Consider the following 11,162-nt stretch of genomic DNA (forward strand, 5'->3'; position numbering starts at 1 on the left):
TCTTAGTTTCGTTTTCTCTAAAATGAAGATGAGGGGGAGAAAGTTTGGACTGGATGATCCCCACAATGTCTTCTAGATATAAATCTATGATTCTATCAGCTCAGTTCTGGATAATACTGGAGTGAGGAATAGCCTGGGGTCCAGGTGGTAACTGATGTTTTTTGTTGGGGTTTTTTGAGACATGTGATTTAACTAATCCTCCCAAAGAGGAATTTTTTTTTCAACATAGTATCCCTGCTCTCTGGTTTATAATTTACAAAATTATTTATAATTTTAATATTTTAAATTATAATATCGGGGGACCTGAAAAGCTAAGTAATTTGCTCAGAGTCAAATGAATATCAGAGGTGGAATTTGGATTCAAGCACTTTTTCCTAACTCAGAGAAATAAACCCCCCCTGCCACTAAGGAGTCAAGGTAACCCTCATTCATAAGTATTTTGGAGAATTACCTAGAGTACTGAGAGGTGACCTATCCATCATCACAAAGATAGTACTTTACTCAATTCTTCCTGACTCTGAGGTTGGCCCTCTATCCACTAAGCCACACTGCTTCTTAAGATGTTTAAAATAATTGTTAAAAGGTTTGGGAGTCAGGGAAGAGAGAAGTATCCAGGAAATCAGTTGTACTTCAGGCTCCAAGAAGGATGGTGAAGAGTGTGCATCATTGTGTACTAATGATAATAGTATTTAAATAGAGCTTATTATGGGAGGAGCAGCTAGATGGATCAGTGGATAGAATACTCAGGAAGGCCCGAGTTCAAATGTGACTTCTGACAAGAACTAGATGTATGATGCTGCCTTAATCTATTGGAGAAGGAAATAGTAGGGCAGCTGTTGTTTGTCTTTCAATTTCAAAGAGGACCATGACATCAGGGAGGTGGTCCCTCCCTGTAAGTGAATTGGATTTAAGTGAGAGAGGGATATACGAGATCACCTGCCTCACTTTCCCCTCCAGAGCCATCTGGGTCCAAATATAGATTAAGACTGTAGATGGTCCTGGCAACTAGGTAAAAATGAACGGAGCATCAGCTCTACTGGGGTCATGAAGACCTGAGCTCAGACAGGGAGGCCACCCTGAGCAAGTCACTTAATCTCCTCCCCCAAGGGAAAAAAGGAAATGGTAAACCACTCTGATATCAGTAGCCAAGAAAATCCCATGGATAATATTGGAATGATATGGTCCATGGGGTCTTGGAGTGCCAGATACTATGCTAAGCACTTTATAATCATATTATCTCACGATCTCACAATCATGATCTCATTCACAATAACCATTAGAAGTTGGTGCTATTATTATTCCCATTTTACAAATGGGGAAACTGAGGTAAACTGAGTTTTCCTGAGTCTTAATGCAGGTGATCTATGCACTAGGTGTCTTTGAGGTATGTTCTGAAAATGATTCAATGGTTAAGTGGGATCCCTTTCAGCTCTAGTGCTATGAAATGACTTATTTCTCATCAGGGAGACAGAATTTCACCATTATTTTCTATCAACTTTTTCTCATTGTCCATCACTATAACAGGTAAGCTTTTGTTGCCAAGGGGCCATTGTGCCTTCAGAAACTGTGACCTGACTTAAAAGTTACCTGGAGAATCCAGATATAATTTCTTTATCTAATCAAATTTTTATCTTACCAATTAATGTTCATAGTTAACAAAACATAGTTAACAAAAAAATTGCCAGTGACTTCATTTTGCTTAACTACGAATATTTGGATAAAGATTTTGCTTCTTTTTTCCCCCAGCAGGGCAGGAGAAAGTGGGAAACAGAAAACAATTTTTTTTAGTAATTGAAAATTTTAAATTAAATTTTAAAAATTAAATCATTGATAGAGAATGCATCACAAAATCATCATGGATATTTGTGGAAGATTTGGCTACTTTGGGTCCAAACAACCAGAATATAAAGTGCTTATTTAATAAGATATGCTGAAGTGGGGGGGGAACTTAATAGTTTCTCTGTACTCTGAGTTTAGGTATTAATTTGTCAGAAAGTTTTATATAATTTAATATTAATCTATATCTCTGTGATTTCTAGTTTAGAGAGATGTTCAAACTAGCCAAATTCTTCCAATCCTTCAAATGAGTAGAATCATTTACTTTACCAAAGAAAGTTCCCATAACTTCAGTTATTGCCATGATCAAGTTACATTTCTGTAGAGATGGAAATTCAATTTGAGAGCTGATGCTGAGCAACTCTGCTTGTTGAGAATTCTTCTTATGAAAAGTCCTTAACCTTCTTTTGTATTAGGGCCCCCTTCTCATAATCTTGTCTTAGAATCTTTAACATGGAAATATGTAGGAAACCAATTATATTGAAATAAAGATATAATTCCTATTCAGGTTTACAAGATATTCCTCACACCCTTTCCCTCTTCCCTTCCAACCCTCCAACTGCTGCCCTGAAATTGATCCATGAAGTCCTGGCCTTAGAGTAGTGGGGAAGGGATGGCCTTCAGGTTAAGTAAGAATTCCCAACAGATTAATTAACCATCCAGGTTCATCAGGACAATTACTTGTCTTCAAATTTTAAAAATAATTTATAAAGATTTATAAAGGACTGAGCCTCTTTAAAGGATGGAGCTTGTACTATATTCAGACTAGGATCTGTTGCTGACAAACCTGTTTAATTACAACTTTTCTAAAACAGTTAAATAAACCAGTGTTGGAGGAAACAGATCTTAAAGTGACATATAGATGTAAATTGTTATAATTATTATAATTGTTGTGATCAGGCTATTTTTCAGTCCTGTCTGACTTTTTGTGACCCCATTTGGGGTTTTCTTGGCAGAGATATTAGAGTGATTTGGCCATTTCCTTCAGTTCATTTTACAGATGGGGTAACTGAGGCAAACAAGGTTAAGTGATTGCTTAGGATCACATAGTTAGTAAATATTTGACATTGAATTTAAATTCATAAAGATGACTCCAGGCCCAACACTTTACCCACTGCACCATTCAGCTGCCCTAATTATATTTTCTTAAATATGGTATCAGAAACTGGCATTCCCAAAAGACATGAAAATGTCTACCAGCATTATCTTAAATAAAAACAATCTTCTGTAGTTTCTGAAATAAATAATCTAACCTAAATTGTATAATGAAGTTCAATTTAATCCAGCAAAGTTCTAGCTTGGAATTGAAGATTCAAAGCATATATATAGACAGCCCCTGTTGTCATCACTGATCTTACTTTCTCAGAGTAGGGATTTGACACAAGCATAACCACATTTCAAAATCATACATGATAATTGTCCGTGAGAGTGGTACAAAGTGCCTCGTGAGGTCTGAGGAGGATGGAGTCATTTCCCATTGGGGAGATCAGGGAAGGCTTCATGAAGATGGGGACCCATGATAGGTAGAGGCTCAGCAGGTAAGCAGGAAGAAGGAGGCAGAGAATGAAGGAATCAAGAGTAATAAACAAAGACCCAGAGATGTAAGAGTACATGGTGTGTTTGAATGGTGGTGAGTACTCCAGATTGGCTAAAACATGGAATCAATGGAGGAAAATCATATGAGATAAAGCTTGAAAAATAGATTGGTACCAGACTGAATATCAAGCAAAATAAATAAAACATAATACGCCTGTAAAATATTGGAGTCAAAGTAAATGATATCTACCTGGCAGCACATAGAACATTGGACCTGGTATCAGAAATACCTGATTTCAAATCTGGACTCGTTCATTTACCAGCCCTATGACCAGAGCAACTCATTTAACTTTTGCCTTCCTCAGTTTCCTCATTTGTAAAGTGGAGATGATAATAGCACTTATTTTCTAGGGTTGTTGTAGCAAATGAGATATTTGCAAACCTTAAGACACTCTATAAATGATAGTTATTTTTATAAGTCATTTGAATATTCACAGGGATCTGCTAAAGACTTGGGAAGGAGAGAGCAATAACATTAGCTGACATTTATATAGCACTTTAAAGTTTGAAAAGCATTTACTTTTCTCAGTTTCAGTTTCATAGCAGATAGGAATTATTCCCATCTCACAGATGAGGAAAGTAAGACCCAAAAAGGGCAGCCAGGCTAGTATTGTCACAGGTGGGATTTGATCAGACTCTATACACTATGCTTCAAAGTTCCTGGCAATAATAGATTGGAGAGAGAGACTGAAGTCGAAAATTTCTAAGGTCTAATCAGTTTGCTTCCTCAGTGCTAGCAACCCAGACACCATCTTCTCCCATGGCTGTGCTCAATCCCTAAGACTATCAAATCTTTGTAACAGGGTGTCTTTAACTGTTCTCTCACTGGATCCCAATGAGTTCAGCCATCCTAGGAACGCACCTTTGATATCTCTGCTTCTTGGAGGCACCTCATTTACTGACTTGCACCCCCACCACAGGATGGGAGAGGGGGAGGAGTAAATATTTTAAGCCTATGAAATCTGGGGGATCTGAGAGCTACTTCAAAGGATTGTGTGCTCTGGATGGGACGGATTGATGGTGGTGGACTGATGTGGAAGAATCATCAATTTAACAATTTCATAGCCTCCCTTGGGGCTGGGCAGATGGATTTTCCATTAGTAAACTGGGTTCCCCCTGCCTTTTCCCTGGCCACCCTAGAATATAAGGCTCTTGGTACTGACAGTATCCCTCTCACTCCCTACTGGAGAGAGAGTGTGCACCCATTTTGATCTCCTGCTCATCCCAGATTACATTGCTTCTGTCAACTAACACCTGCTGGTTTCATTTGCCCCCTATTTCCACTCCTGTCCAATGCCTGACATACATAATGTCTCCTCTAGGCAGCCAGCCCTCTGCCCCTGCAGCTGGCCATGCAAGGGCTCCTGCTTTGGGAATTAAGTACCACTCTTGCCAGTGTGGAGGAGCTGGAAGGAGATAGAATGGAAAAGGACTGGCTGGGGTGGGGAGGGCAGCAGAAGGGTAGAATCCTTATTTAGCCAATTCCTGTCAAGGGCCCCGTGGTTCTCAGCTCTGGTCTAGGTGTCCATCTATCTATGTTTACCAGTACAGAGTGGGGTCAGAGTGGGGTTAGTTTCTACTATGGCCAAACCAGTGTCTGCAGGCCCTGACCAGATGGCATACCTCTAAGGCAACAATAAGGGATGGGGATCTAAGGTGACATATTCCCTGACACAAGGTTACAGTCTGCAAATATCAGGAGACAACCCTGAGCTTTACCCTCCACCTCCTCCCCCAAATCTATGCAGAGGTTCTGTGCCTGCTGGAGTCAAAACAATGCCATTCCTGCCTGGCACCTGCCCTTTTTGTTCCCTTAAGGTCCCCTCCAATTCCCCCCCCACCCCTGCTCACCTGGACTAAGCTGTGTGGGAGAGGTAAAAAGGTTTCATAGAAGCTTGGAGGACATATTTGCCGGGCACGGGACCGGGTCTGGGGCAGGACCTGGTTCAGGATGACTCCTTTATCAGCTACGACGCTCATTCTAATCCCAGTAATCGGTCTCCTCCAGTTCCCTCCCCTCCCCTTCACCTCCACGGAGCCAATCACCTTTCTGGTGGCAGAGGCCCAGCCTGAGTGGAGGCCCAGCCCTCACAGGAGACTAGTGGCCTGGACTCACCCTTCACAAGGCTATTTACTCAACCAAGCCCTCCCCTTGTCCCCGAGCAGGGCCCCCCAGTATTAACCCCAGGTGTGCCAGGATAAGGAGCCAAGAGTGGGGGCAGAAACTGTAACCTAGGAGAGGCTGAGGGTGTATCCTGAAAGGGAAGTAGGATGGGATTTATCATTTGGGAATTGCTCTCCATCAGCAGTTTAGGCAGAAGAGCACATTGGGAATAGCAATGGACTTGGATTAGAGGCTCTGGGTTCAAATTCTGTTTGTACTTTGAGTAAATTATTTAATCTCTCTAGGTTTTAAATATAAAATGAGGGATTGGATTAGATTAGATTTTGAATTTTATGAATTCCCCCACTTTTCTACTATTAATCAGCTACCCCTTCCTTCCCTATATCAGTGCTGACCTCTATCTTCCAAAGAATCCTCTGACTAATTGGAGAAATTAATGTAAATTCATATGCTAAGTGAAGTGAGCTAAAGATCCCACCCTATTACTTCTCCTTCCCCGCTCCCCGCCCCCAGATGAGAATGGACTTGAAACTCTGTTGTGTGGACTGCTAAAAGGCCAGTGACCCCGGGAGGTACTGGGAGTGCCTTTAGACCTCAGCTGGATGGTGTAGATAATCCTGTTTGCCATTCTCATCAAAAGCTACGTAGATCTTTCTAATCACCCCTCCTCGGTAGCCTGAGTCTCCAGGTCCCTCCCTCCTCCTTGGGAGCTCCAAGAGTTGGTGCTTGGCCAAAGTGTTTCTTCTCTTAAGCACTGTGATTGTTGTGGTCACAGCAGGGCAAAAGGTGGAGGCTGGAATGTGGGGGCCTTGCAGGTCCAGGGAAGTCACTGCTCCATTTCCTGAGTTCCTTCTCCAATTAAGAGACCTCATTACAGCCCTGTGACTCACCCTAGATACCAGGTGGAGTCTGAAAAAAGCCCAGCAGCCACACTCCCATTTCTACCCCCAGCAGACCCTTCATCTTACCCAGAAGCTCCTACTCTAGGGTTTGGAAGCAAGCAGAGGAATTAGAATCTCAGCAAAGAAGTTTCAGAGCGATTTTCTCGTGATTGTAAAACAAAGTTATCAGAAATGAAGATACCTTCTCTATGCATCTATATAAATATGCTCAGAGCCTGACTTGTACAGGAACCCCCATCACCCCTACAGAGGACCCAAGCTTCTATGCTTTTTACTTATCCCAGCACCAATAAACTACCCACTTCTTGGATCTTCCTGGGAACCATAATATCAGCTAAGTTGTTGATACTGCTGAGGTAACATGATGAGGTAAATACCTGATGGTAAGGTATATATCTCAATAGGATTAATTGAGGTCTAGTGGCAGCATTGGGGTACAGGGAGTCACATGGAGCTCCCCTGCAACCCCTTAGAATTTGGTGCAAGGATACAAAGTTAAATCAGGTCTAGTGGCGGCGAGAGTCCCCTGTAAGTGAATTTACAGGCTGGAAAACCTAGATGGGTAAAAAGATGTTTATTGCAAGGTTTGGAAGCAAGGTTAAGGTCTGGTTAGTAAAAAGGCATTAGATAGAGGAAGATATACACCGACAGCAGCAGCAGGGACAGAGAGTCTCTGATGCAAAGCAACTTGGCTGGCATCTTAACTCTCTGACCCAAGATGATTCCACCTTGACTCTTTTATCTGCTTCAAGAAGCCTATGGGCTGATTCCTGGAAGACCAGATTTTTGGTGGGCTTTTCAGATAGTTGGGGGTTGGGTACAGGCCCAAACTGGCTCAGATACTGATCTTGTAAATCAAAGGTCAGTCCCAAAGGAAGATCAGACAAGGAATCTTAAAGGGGGCTATGCTGGCATCAATACTGAGTTGTAGGGGCAGCTAGTGGATAGAGCACCAGCCCTGAATTCAGGAGGACCCGAGTTCAAATCTGGTCTCAGACACTTAATACTTTCTAGCTGTGTGACCCTGGGCAAGTCACTTAACCCCAGCCTCAGGGGAAAAAAAAAATACTCAGTTGTATCTGATTCTTTAGGATCCCCGTTGGGATTTGGGATTTCCTTGACAAAAATATTCTCTTTCCCTTCTCTTCCTTTCCCTCTCTCTCTCCTTCTCCCTGTCCCCCACCCCCTTACACAGTCCCATCAAAATCCTTAGGGCACAGTATGGGTGCTGGAAGTTTAGTGTAGTGAAGAGCTTAGTGCAGAATTACTATACGATGGAGTCATGGTGTCTCTGGCCTAGGCTTTGACCTCTGGGCCGGGCCAGGCTGAACCGGAAGACTGCTGGAAGCAGTGGGTCATAAATTTAATTTGGTTCACACATCTTCACTGACTGGGGACAGAATCATCCATCTTCAATCAGGATTGATTTTGATGCCATCCAGTCTTGGAGATAAACTAGGGTGCGGTGGGGGAAAGAAGAGGAGAGGAGAAGGAAGCACAGAAGAGAAGGAAAGGAAGAGGAGATGAGAAGAAAGGTAAGCAAATATTTGCTATAAGATTTTCCTTCTGTGAGTTGGATTTATTTGTTTGTAGTTCTCTCCCAGCCCTAATCCTAATCAAATTAAAATGACCTTTGTAAACTCTAGATGATGAATGCCTAGATGATGAATGAACCAAATCCTTCTCACTGTAGACTTTATAGACAATGGGTGACACTGTTCCTTTAAGGTCCAGGTTATCTCCCGAGAGTTTAGAGTTCAGGGCCACCCCACCCTTTCCTCTTTCTGGGGAGAGGTGACTAGTAGCAGAAAGGGAAAAGAGGGGAAGAGAGGATAGAGTTGGAGGCAATCTGGTCAGTTTTTTGGGAACTGGACTTTTTTCTCTGGTTCCCCCCCTTGGCCTCCCTCTACCCTTCCCTCCCCCTTGGATCACCCTCGCCAGAAGAATTCCCTCTGTTCAAAGTCCTCTCTCTTCCCCTTTTCTCTAGTTCTGGGAGGAGCTGGATACCTCCTTATCTGCTTCTAGTATTGAATGTTACCAGTAAATTACTAATAAATAGTAATGTAGTTTTTCACATTAAAATTTCATCTCCTAGATAATACTAGCATCTTTCTAGCTATCTAATTATGAGATAACTGGTAGGCTGTAAGTGCTGGGAGTGGAATCAGAGAGATCTAAATCGAAATCTGATTCAAGACAATTTGTGTGACTTCAGGTAAGTCACTTTACCTCTATTTTAATCAAGTAATAACCATTTAAGTTTCTACTAGTGACAGGCACGGTAACAAGCTATTGGGGTATGAAAAAGGCAAAACACAATTCCTGCTTTCAAGGAGCTCATAATTTAATGGGGGAAAAAACAAACAATTTTACATATGTATATATGTAATATGTTATATGTGTCTTGTATATGTATGTATGAATATGTAAATCATATGTATGTATGTATTATGAATATATATATTTGTATTGAAAAATAGGAAATCATTAACAGAAGTAAAAAAAGATTGGGAAAGGCTTCTTTATGGGAAGCAGGGTTTTTAGGTGAGACTTAAAAAAAGCCAGAGAGCCAGTAGGCAGAAAGGAGAGCATGCCAGCAACGAAAAAGAGCCAGAAAAAATTGTCTGAAGCTAAGAGATGGAGTGTGCTGTTCCTGGAGTCAGGAGGCCAGTGGCATTGGGTTAAGATAGGAAAGGTATGAAGAAGCTAAGTTATAAAGGACTCTGAATGCCAAACAGAGAATTTTGTATTTTCTAGGAACCCTCTAGAGTTTACTGAGAAAAGGGATGACTTTTTAGGAGAATTACTAATTATTGAATTGATTGAAATGGGGAGAGATTTGAGGTCATCCGACCCACGAGCAGGCTGTGCAGTAGTCCTGGTATGAAGTGATGAGAGCTGCTAGAAATATGCTACAAAGATAAAAAGGACTCAGGAGTGTATGAAGTTGGATTATTTACAATTCTTGTAAGATATGGGTAATCTACTCTGGGGCAGTGCCTGGGTGGATCTTTGTTTATAGACCCAGGAAAGATCTTTTATTTCCTATCCTGACTTGCAAGGTTCCTTGATGATGAAGTTAACAGATTTCCTGGTTCATCGCATGTTGCTCCTTGCCATGTTCCCCTCCCTCATCACACAATCCCTGTTCAAAAATGATGGAAAATTCCTCCTTTGGAGAGTAGAAGAAATCAATATTAATTCATTAAGCGTGTGCACTCAGTGCTTGCAGGTACCATTCACCCGCTTCTTATTTGGGAGTGATTTTTATTTATCACTTCAGCAGCTCAATATTTTGTTTTGTACAATTAATTCAGTCAGCTGACATGACCTTTCTCTAAGTCTTTGTCCATGTATAGAAATACAATTCTATAGATTATTCATCAGGCTTGCCCACTGTCACAGGAGAAAAGGGTGCAGTGGACTGGATGTGTGGGGAGGAGTGTGAGAGAGATCATGAGGAATGGAGGATGAGTCCTCTGTTTGGAGTCCTGAGACTAGGAGGATGGCGTTAATGTCTACAGTAATGGGGAAGGTAGGGAGTGAGGGAAATGATGAATTTGGTTTTGAACATGTTGAATTAAAGATATTTACTGGATATCCAGTTTAAGATATCTGCAAGACAAGGGACATAGAAGGTATTCAGGAAGGACTCGCCTTTAGTGAGTGATGAGGGAAAACCCCTGTGTGCTACAGAAATGGTGAAGGATCACCATTTAATAAAAAAGCTGGAGAGTTCTCTAGAAGCAAAGCAAAGTTTATTATACATTCTCTGGAAAATCTGGCCTCCCACCTTCTGGGGCAGGGTCAACACTTTTAATCCCTAACACAAATGCCCCCTCCCACCACTGACCCTCATCCTCATTGGCGGAGAGTCTTATATTCTAAACACGAGATCTATCCACGAAATTGAACTTGATAATAAGTACATAGTTGCCCATAAAGGAAGGAAGGAAGGAAGGAAGGAAGGAAGGAAGGAAGGAAGGAAGGAAGGAAGGAAGGAAGAAAGGAAGGAGGGAGGAGAGAGGGAGGGAGGGAGGGAGGGAGGGAGGGAGAGAGGGAGGCAGGGAGGGAGGGAGGGAGGAAGGAAGGGAGGGAGGGAGGAAGGGGAGGAGGGAGGAAGGGAGGAAGGAAGGAAGGAAGGAAGGAAGGAAGGAAGGAAGGAAGGAAGGAAGGAAGGAAGGAAGGAAGGAAGGAAGGAAGGAAGGAAGGAAGGAGGGAGGGAGGGAGGGAGAAGGAGGGAGGGAGGAAGGAAGGGAGGGAGGGAGGGAAGGGAGGAGGGAGGAAGGGAAGGGAGGGAGGGAGGAGGAGGGAGGAAGGAAGGAAGGAAGGAAGGAAGGAAGGAAGGAAGGAAGGAAGGAAGGGAGGAAGGGAGGGAGGGAGGGAAGAAGGAAGGAAGGAAGGAGGAAGGGAGGGAGGGAGGGAAGAAGGAAGGAAGGAAGGGAGGAAGGGAGGGAGGGAGGAAGGGAGGAAGGAGGGAAGGAGGAAGGGAGGAGGCAGGGAGGGAGGGAGGAAGGGAGGAAGGAAATAAGGAAGGGAGGGAGGAGGAGGAAGGGAAGGAAAGGAAGGAAGGGAGGGAGGGAGGGAGGAAGGGAAGGAAGGAAGGAAAGAAGGTAGGAAGGAAGGAAAGAAGGAAGGAAGGAAGGAAGGAAGGGAGGGAGGAAGGAAGGAAATAAGGAAGGAAGGGAGGGAGGAAGGGAAGG

The 11,162-nt window shown here is 42.8% G+C and overlaps 1 protein-coding gene across 2 annotated transcripts in view; it reads right to left on the reverse strand.

Annotated features, from left to right (window-relative positions):
* Positions 1 to 11,162, reverse strand: part of ENTPD8 (ectonucleoside triphosphate diphosphohydrolase 8) — a 58,392-nt gene that overhangs the window by 17,578 nt on the left and 29,652 nt on the right. The window contains exon 1 of one of the 2 annotated variants that reach the window (XM_074289069.1): positions 5,284 to 5,428. The exons of the other annotated variant lie outside the window; for it this stretch is intronic. The gene's annotated coding sequence lies outside the window, so the exon portion shown is untranslated. Of the gene's footprint in view, positions 1 to 5,283; positions 5,429 to 11,162 lie in introns of those variants that run through there. 2 annotated transcript variants of the gene reach the window in all.

Source organism: Sminthopsis crassicaudata, chromosome 2 (genome assembly GCF_048593235.1).
Source record: "Sminthopsis crassicaudata isolate SCR6 chromosome 2, ASM4859323v1, whole genome shotgun sequence".
In the NCBI taxonomy this organism is placed as follows: Eukaryota; Metazoa; Chordata; class Mammalia; order Dasyuromorphia; family Dasyuridae; genus Sminthopsis; species Sminthopsis crassicaudata.